Here is a 7,262-nt window from a genome sequence, read left to right as displayed (position 1 = left end):
GATGATGATTGCATGGGAATGATGTGTGGGAAATGCACTGGTAAGAAAAGCTTTCCTGATAAGATAAAATATTAACTTCCTGTACGGTGTGCAGATCTGCCAAGGTGTTCTGCCAGTTTGCTGGCTAAATTCTGCTGGAGAATTGGATTTTGGGGCTTATCCAAATATTTCCAATTTCTGAAGATTTTTTCAGCCAAAAACTTGACTGAAGACAAAAAATATACTATAACTTCTCCTCATAGCCGTTACAGAGAAATGTGCAAAAATGGCAAAACTTTAGTTTTTCTTAGGGCGAAACTTAAACATGGATGCGGGAGAAAACAAAGTGCTTGTAGGCGTGAGGGAGAATCAGTTCAAATGCGAGAGATTTGGCAGGTCTGAGTCTGCCCTATTACTACCACAGATCAAAGGGTAATGCATTCTGACAAAACACAGGATCCAGTGATGATGTTTTTTCAAACTCTTTGAAACAAAAAAACATCTGTCAGTTACCCTCAAACCTCCAGACCTATAGATCTCATGGCAGACATTTGGAGTATTGAGTTATAGTGTCCAGGATGAAGGTTTTTTTGTACAGTTGCCAGATTGGTTGCTGGCTAAAGACCCCCCACAGCCCTACAAGGGGGGTCGATTACCAGCTTCCACAGTTTGACATGTAGCTTCCTTTTAATCTGTGCTTTTTCTTTCTAAGTGGTTTATTTAAGCAACACACAGCGTAACCACACATGTTTGGGGATGTTGCAGAGCTTACAGAATAGAGAAAGAAACTAAAATAGGGTTAAAATAATGTCACGGAAAATCTCAATAGGTGTAAAATTAGACCTCAGAATTCAACGTCTCATAATCAAAGAGCTGACATGCTATGATTTAGATTTTTAAAGTCTGGGACCCTTGAGTTTATTACAAATATTTATATTATACATTGTTTACATCCATGGGGATCAAGTAAATCAAGCATTAGTAAATGTATTACTGTACTTAACTTATTAGGAAATGAGCTTAAAGAGATATTTGTGCAATTAACAATGTTAGAGTCTAATCACAGTTACACTAATTACATTCTGTAATGTATTCATCAGTTCCAATCCAAATCAGGAAATGGAGCTGGAGTTGTAATTGAAAAAAAAAACTATGGGGAACAGAATTGGAATTGAATTCTAATTTCAGGGAGATTTAATTTCCAGCTCTAGTTCCATTTCATGATTTGGATTGGAATTGAGGAGTGCATTGAATGGACCCAATCCTGGTAATCACGCTTAGTTTAAGAATAGCCACTGATAAATCAATTTAGAATTTGAATGACTTTAAATAGTTTAGTATACCTGCAAGCCTGAGCAAATAATAGCAAAATCATTATCATTGTATGGTAGCCTGTCTGCTGCAGGAATTACTTTTTGACAAATTCTGCCCCCCCCCACGATACATTTCACCTACTGGCCACTGATACATGTTGGTGGACTGTTACAAAAAACAAAATGATGAAATTTATTTTTTTGCCATATTCAGAAAGTCATTTCCTCCCAATTCTTTGGTCCCACATAGTTTGAGAACCACTGACCTGTACCTTGTTCTTTTGTAACTTGCTGAATGATTTCTGGATACTCTGGATTTCTGGATGTACTCTGTTCAGAGATTAAGTGTCTTCTGCAGCCACCATTTCCATTCTTTTATCCTCCAGGCAATCCCTGGAATAACTGGGTGTTAAGGGCCTTGCCCAAGGGCCTAACGATGAAAACATTCCACGCGCCCAGTAATCTGAATCGGTGACCTTCAAATCACAGGCGCATTTACCTAACCTTCTGAGCCACACACTGCTCACGCGTTAGTCTATCTGCAGATCTTTGCATGTTTTCTGAAAATCATTCAAGGCTAAGATAATGAAGGTAACGCATCCCCAGGGATGTCCTACGTGCCTTTTGAGAAGAGGAAACCCTGCGGCGTGCTGAACTACAAAAAACGAAGACAGCAACTGTACATAAATGCAACAGTTGCGGAACCACTGAGCATCAGACAGGTTTACGTTAATGATGCAGAACTCACAAAAAGTAGAAGTGCCTCTGTAAATTCTTTCCGAGAAACCAGGACTAGGATAATAGCCTTAAAATGCTAACAAGTCATGGTGGCCATCATATGAACAGCCTTTGTAAATATGCCTTACACAGTATTGTATGCTATATTAGCCATAGAATAACATTTCGTATCACAGGGCAGATAGACAGGATTATCATGCACTATTAAGTACCAACTGGTTTAATGTACTTTCCATTAGTTACTTAGTTGATTCCCATAGGATTACAGGCTTATAGAGCATTACGATCCCACCCTCTGTGAGTTTCAAAGTCTCATTTTCCGCATTACTACATTATAATAGAAAGCTATTAAGCATATTTTTATTAACTTTGTGAAGTAAGTGATGACGTCTGAGACCCGAATTGTAAAGACCACGTTCTCTTTGTTTAAAAACCATTAAATGATTTCATGTCTGCCCACACATCATTCAGTGTGGTGTCAAAAAATATTGGATGGAACGGGGGAGGATGTTTTAAAATAAGACTTGCTAGTGGTTTGTTCACAGCAAACTTATTGCTTTATTTAACATTTTGTTTTTGAACAGAAAAAAGTGACACGGAGAACATGCCAGGATTTCACAGACCTGAAGCTCTAGCATTCGATGGAAATATCGACAATAACCAGCGCTTGCCTAAAGAAGAACATGATTTATTCATGGCAGTTGCACAGTCAAAGATGCTCACACTTGGGCATTTATTCTCCTTGACTTTGCTGGCTCCGAAGCCATAGAACAAGGGCAATCTTTCATGCATGCACGGCTGTAATGTACAGGAGAAAGGGAACACAGATGCTTTGTTACTGAGAGAAGATCTGGAAGCCCATTAACATAAATTCCCCATATTGTGCAACACTACAACAAATATAACTATAGAACTGCATACATTCAATACATGAGGACAAAAGTGCATCTTGTCTTTTTAAGAACGTACTCGTACAACATACGCCTGGCACAATATAATCGAGGCAGAAATAGAGAAAGAACTCCTGAGAGTTGTGTTTGCTTAAACTACAGGAAATCAATTAAAATTGACCACCAAAAAGCCCACACATGCACAGCTTCAGATAAGGTACAATGTATGATGTTAAGCTTACAGAAATACAACTTCAGGCTTTCTCAGATGGGAGGGAAGCATGTGTACTTTACTGACACTCGGTCGCTCGCCCACAGGAAAAGCAGAGAGCAGCACAGTGATGACACTGATCACTTTGAGGCCATGTCAGTAAAGCATACTTCCTCATCAAGACCGGCTGAGTTAACAGAACACACATCCTAGTCCCTGACTCTATAACAACTCTGCAGAACTATCACTCATGGTTTGCCAAACAAAGCCACCATCAGACATCTGTCAGTATTTTCCATATATAGATAAACTCACAGTGGTCGTCATAGAAGGCCCAAAATGGCAAGCCCTGTTCTGCTGCTCAAAGAGGACATTGGAATTCCCCTCAGAGGGCACCTTAGATTGTAATCTAAAAAATGTAATGCAAGAAATGTTTATGACCTTTAGTGACCAAAAACATTGGAAGACAGACTGGCTGGTTTCTGCTTTAAACAGAATGAAGCCACAGCACCACTATGGTGCCTTAGTCAACTGTAGCAACAGACACCTTTCATTAGAATGGTCAACACTGCCTCCTACTGGTTGACTTCTATTCAGGTTGGTGCCCGACTTTAAATCAGGCATGGAAGCTCAAAACTTAAAATACATTTTTCAGTACAGGATAGTCTGTATAAATTTGTCTCAGATTATGGAACTCAATTTACACGTCAGCATTTGAAATTCTCGATCACCCTAACACATCTAATAAAACTGCCGGCACATACATCCAGAAGTCACACTAAGGTTACGATATAACGCAGTCATGAATCCTATTCTCAAAAGTTAAGTTACAACAAGGCCAGCAAGTCTCTTCAAGCACTGTGGCTAGGATATAAACCTCTTACAGCTACAAAATGACTGTCATTACATTAGTTACTCACTGTTTCTAAACTTCATAGGACTGACATTTGTGTCCAGAAGAAATATCCAGTTCCATGGGCTACTAAGCTTCAATGGTTAACCTGAAAAAGCTACTATCACCACCACCGATATCACAATGAAGTAGTCTATAATTTATTAGTAGTTTCTTAACATCAGTGTGCTTTTCTGTGTGTCCTGCAATTGATTTGCATCCCATCCTAGGTGTCCCCCTGCCTTCTGCCATATATGACCTAGGAAAGGCTCTACACTCCCATAACCCTCTGCTGGGTAAGCAGCTGGATTGATACATGAATAGATTTGTTCATCTTTGAACAACAGCAGTGCTGTATTACTGGCTGCTGAAATAGGGACAAATCTAAAGTAAACCTAGAAATACAGGTCTTTCTCAGTCTCAGTTTATTTTTGAGGAATATGGGCTTTGTACATATTCAACGTTGTAATTGTCATTAAATACAGCTCTGGAAAAAATTAAGAGACCACAACAAAATTCCAGTTTCACTCATCTCTCAGTTTATGGATTTGCTTCTGTGTAAAATATACATTTTTTTTTTTGCAAACGCCAGCCTGGCTCTTCCCTGCTTCTCACTGATGAAGGGCTTCTTCATTGTTTTTTGGGTCTTCAGTCCTGCTTCTAGAAGCCTGTTTTGAATTTTACCAGCAGTGCACTTCACACAACTTAACGTTTCCTATTCTTTTTGAAGGTAACTTGAACTCATCCACCAATTTATGCGGCACTGCCAGATACATTGATGGTCATCTCTAGCATTACAAAGTTGCTTCTGCTCCCTAACCTGACTGGTTTTTGGTCATTCCCAGTGTCTCCTGCTTCATCTTGTGTTCTGCTGTCTCAGAAACCTTGAGCCTGGAAGCTGCCTGCCTTGCAGTGTAGCCTTCTGCCAGCAGAACCAGGATTAAACCAGGATTTATAAATGCAGACATTTAAGAAATATTGCGTGGTCTCTTTTTTTCTAGAGCTGTATACTGTACATGCATAAAAAGGAACAGAAAGGGGATCCAAATACTAATGTGATTTTACTGCCATCTTGTGGACAAAATCTATTATTGACTTACACTATGTGTGGAAAGTACAGTCAAACCTCAGATTGCATGTAACTTGGTTTGCGAGTGTTTTGCAAGACGAGCAAAATTTTAAAATAAATTTTAACTTGATAAACAGGTCTTACAATACGAGTATTACGTATACGCTTTGTCTGCCGACCATCACGTAATCACAACTGAGCCAATGGTTAATGGTTTAATGTGGTTAATTTAATGTGATACACATGCAGTGTGATAGACAAATCACACTTGCAGACATAAATCTGAATTTTCGTAGATATATTTTAGTACATGGCCCTCTCCTCAATAAGCAGTGGGAAGATGGAAAATTTTAACAATGCATATTATAATGAGTATTGACGCTCCTCTACTTACGAAGTTTCATACATACGAACGAAGAGGACTGCAAGTCCAAATTGTGTTCATTGGGTTCCTGTTTCCTGTCCGCAACATTTTTTTTTTTCTGCGCACCAATTCCTTTTGTACGAATGATGTTCAATAATGACTTACGAACATTTCAGGTTACGAACGGCCATTTGGAACGTAACCCATTCGTAAGAAGAGGAGTGTCTGTATTTCATTTATGCAATTATCTCCTGCTCACATTCCACCTGCTCATGCAGTACAGGGTTGCAGAGACAGGACTGCAGAGACAGGATTGCACAGGGCCTGGAACCTACTGCAGGCGGCCTAAGGGGGTCCTTACCTTAGTCCATGAGGATCGTACTCGAGCACGTTTGTTGTCTGTGTTCCGTATCTGGGCACGGTCAGCGATCACCTTGGATGCGTACCGTGCCTGAGTCCGACTAACCGTATTCTGGCCCACATCATCAAGCGGAAAAATGTCTCATATAACTTTAAACTGAAACCATGATATTTCAGTTAATTTGAAAATTAAACAGCATAAAATAAGTGATAAGGTGTTTTGTCTTTATACATCCAGTCATTCTTCCAGTCACTGTCCAACCATTAATGCATTACACTATTGCGGCCTGCACTGGGCACAAGGAGGGGAAATGTTTTATATGCAACTGAACACCATACATATATAGAATCATAGACATGCATGCATACATGCATACATACATACATACATCTCTAACTACATCACGGTCAGCGACTGATACAGTTGTCCAATTTTTTTCAAATATGTTAAAAACTTGAAGTGTAATTAGTACTAAATTTAGCATGTCTGGGGGCAATGTGTGGCTCATTGGGCTAAGCCTGTGTACCTGTAATCAGAAGGTCGCTGGCTCAAACCCCAGCATATCTGCAGCTCCTTGAGCAAGGCCCTTAACCCCAAGCTCTCTGGGTGCTGCTACGGGAGGCTGCCCTTTGTGGACAACTTACTCTACAAAAAACAGCAAGTTGAGGGAGATGTAAAGACAACTTCCCCATGGGGATCAATAAAGTATCTATTATTGATATATGTGGTGAAATAAACAAACAGAGTAATGGAAATTGCCCCCTGCATAGTAAATTTATAGTGCAGTGAAGAGGCCCACCATGCATTAGCCGCTACAGCTATTCATACAGGATGGAGAGAAAGATTTATTACACAGATGAGGACACTTCCATGGAAAAAAACTGAAAGAATAACAAACACATGCAATTAGCGGGAGGAAAATGCATAGTACAAAATGTCAATGCATCAAGAATACAACAAATTCAAGAGAAGACTCAGAGGTTGTGTCTTTAATAGATAAGGGGCTTGACTGAAATACATACTGAAATAATACTGAAATATAACCATATCATCGTCAGCATCTGTCCCTGTCAGTCCTGTCATATTCCTGTTTGGCCAGCAGATGTCGCTGGCAATCAGTATTAGAACAGTACGAGTTAAACAAAAAAGTAGTTTTTCAGACTTACCTTTGTTTGAAACTTTACAACAGCTTCCAACAAAGATGCCTGCTTTAATAATTTTCATGAGCCCATTCAAAGAAGGCATTCAAATTGTAGCCTACATCTTGGAAATGCTGTCCATGGCATAAATCAATAACAAATGCAAACGTAAAAAAAGTCCTCATGATTAAAGTTATCACTGTCACATAATGTTTCTGAATATCCCTGAATAGAAAGTTGTAATTCTGAATGAGAAGACGTTTCCATAATTATTCAAGAATACCCGCATGTAAAATGTGTCTAAAG

This window comes from Paramormyrops kingsleyae, chromosome 16, assembly GCF_048594095.1.
Source record: "Paramormyrops kingsleyae isolate MSU_618 chromosome 16, PKINGS_0.4, whole genome shotgun sequence".
Classification (NCBI taxonomy): Eukaryota; Metazoa; Chordata; class Actinopteri; order Osteoglossiformes; family Mormyridae; genus Paramormyrops; species Paramormyrops kingsleyae.
The sequence above is the reverse complement of the archived record's forward strand: the minus strand, read 5'-3'. Positions refer to the sequence as shown.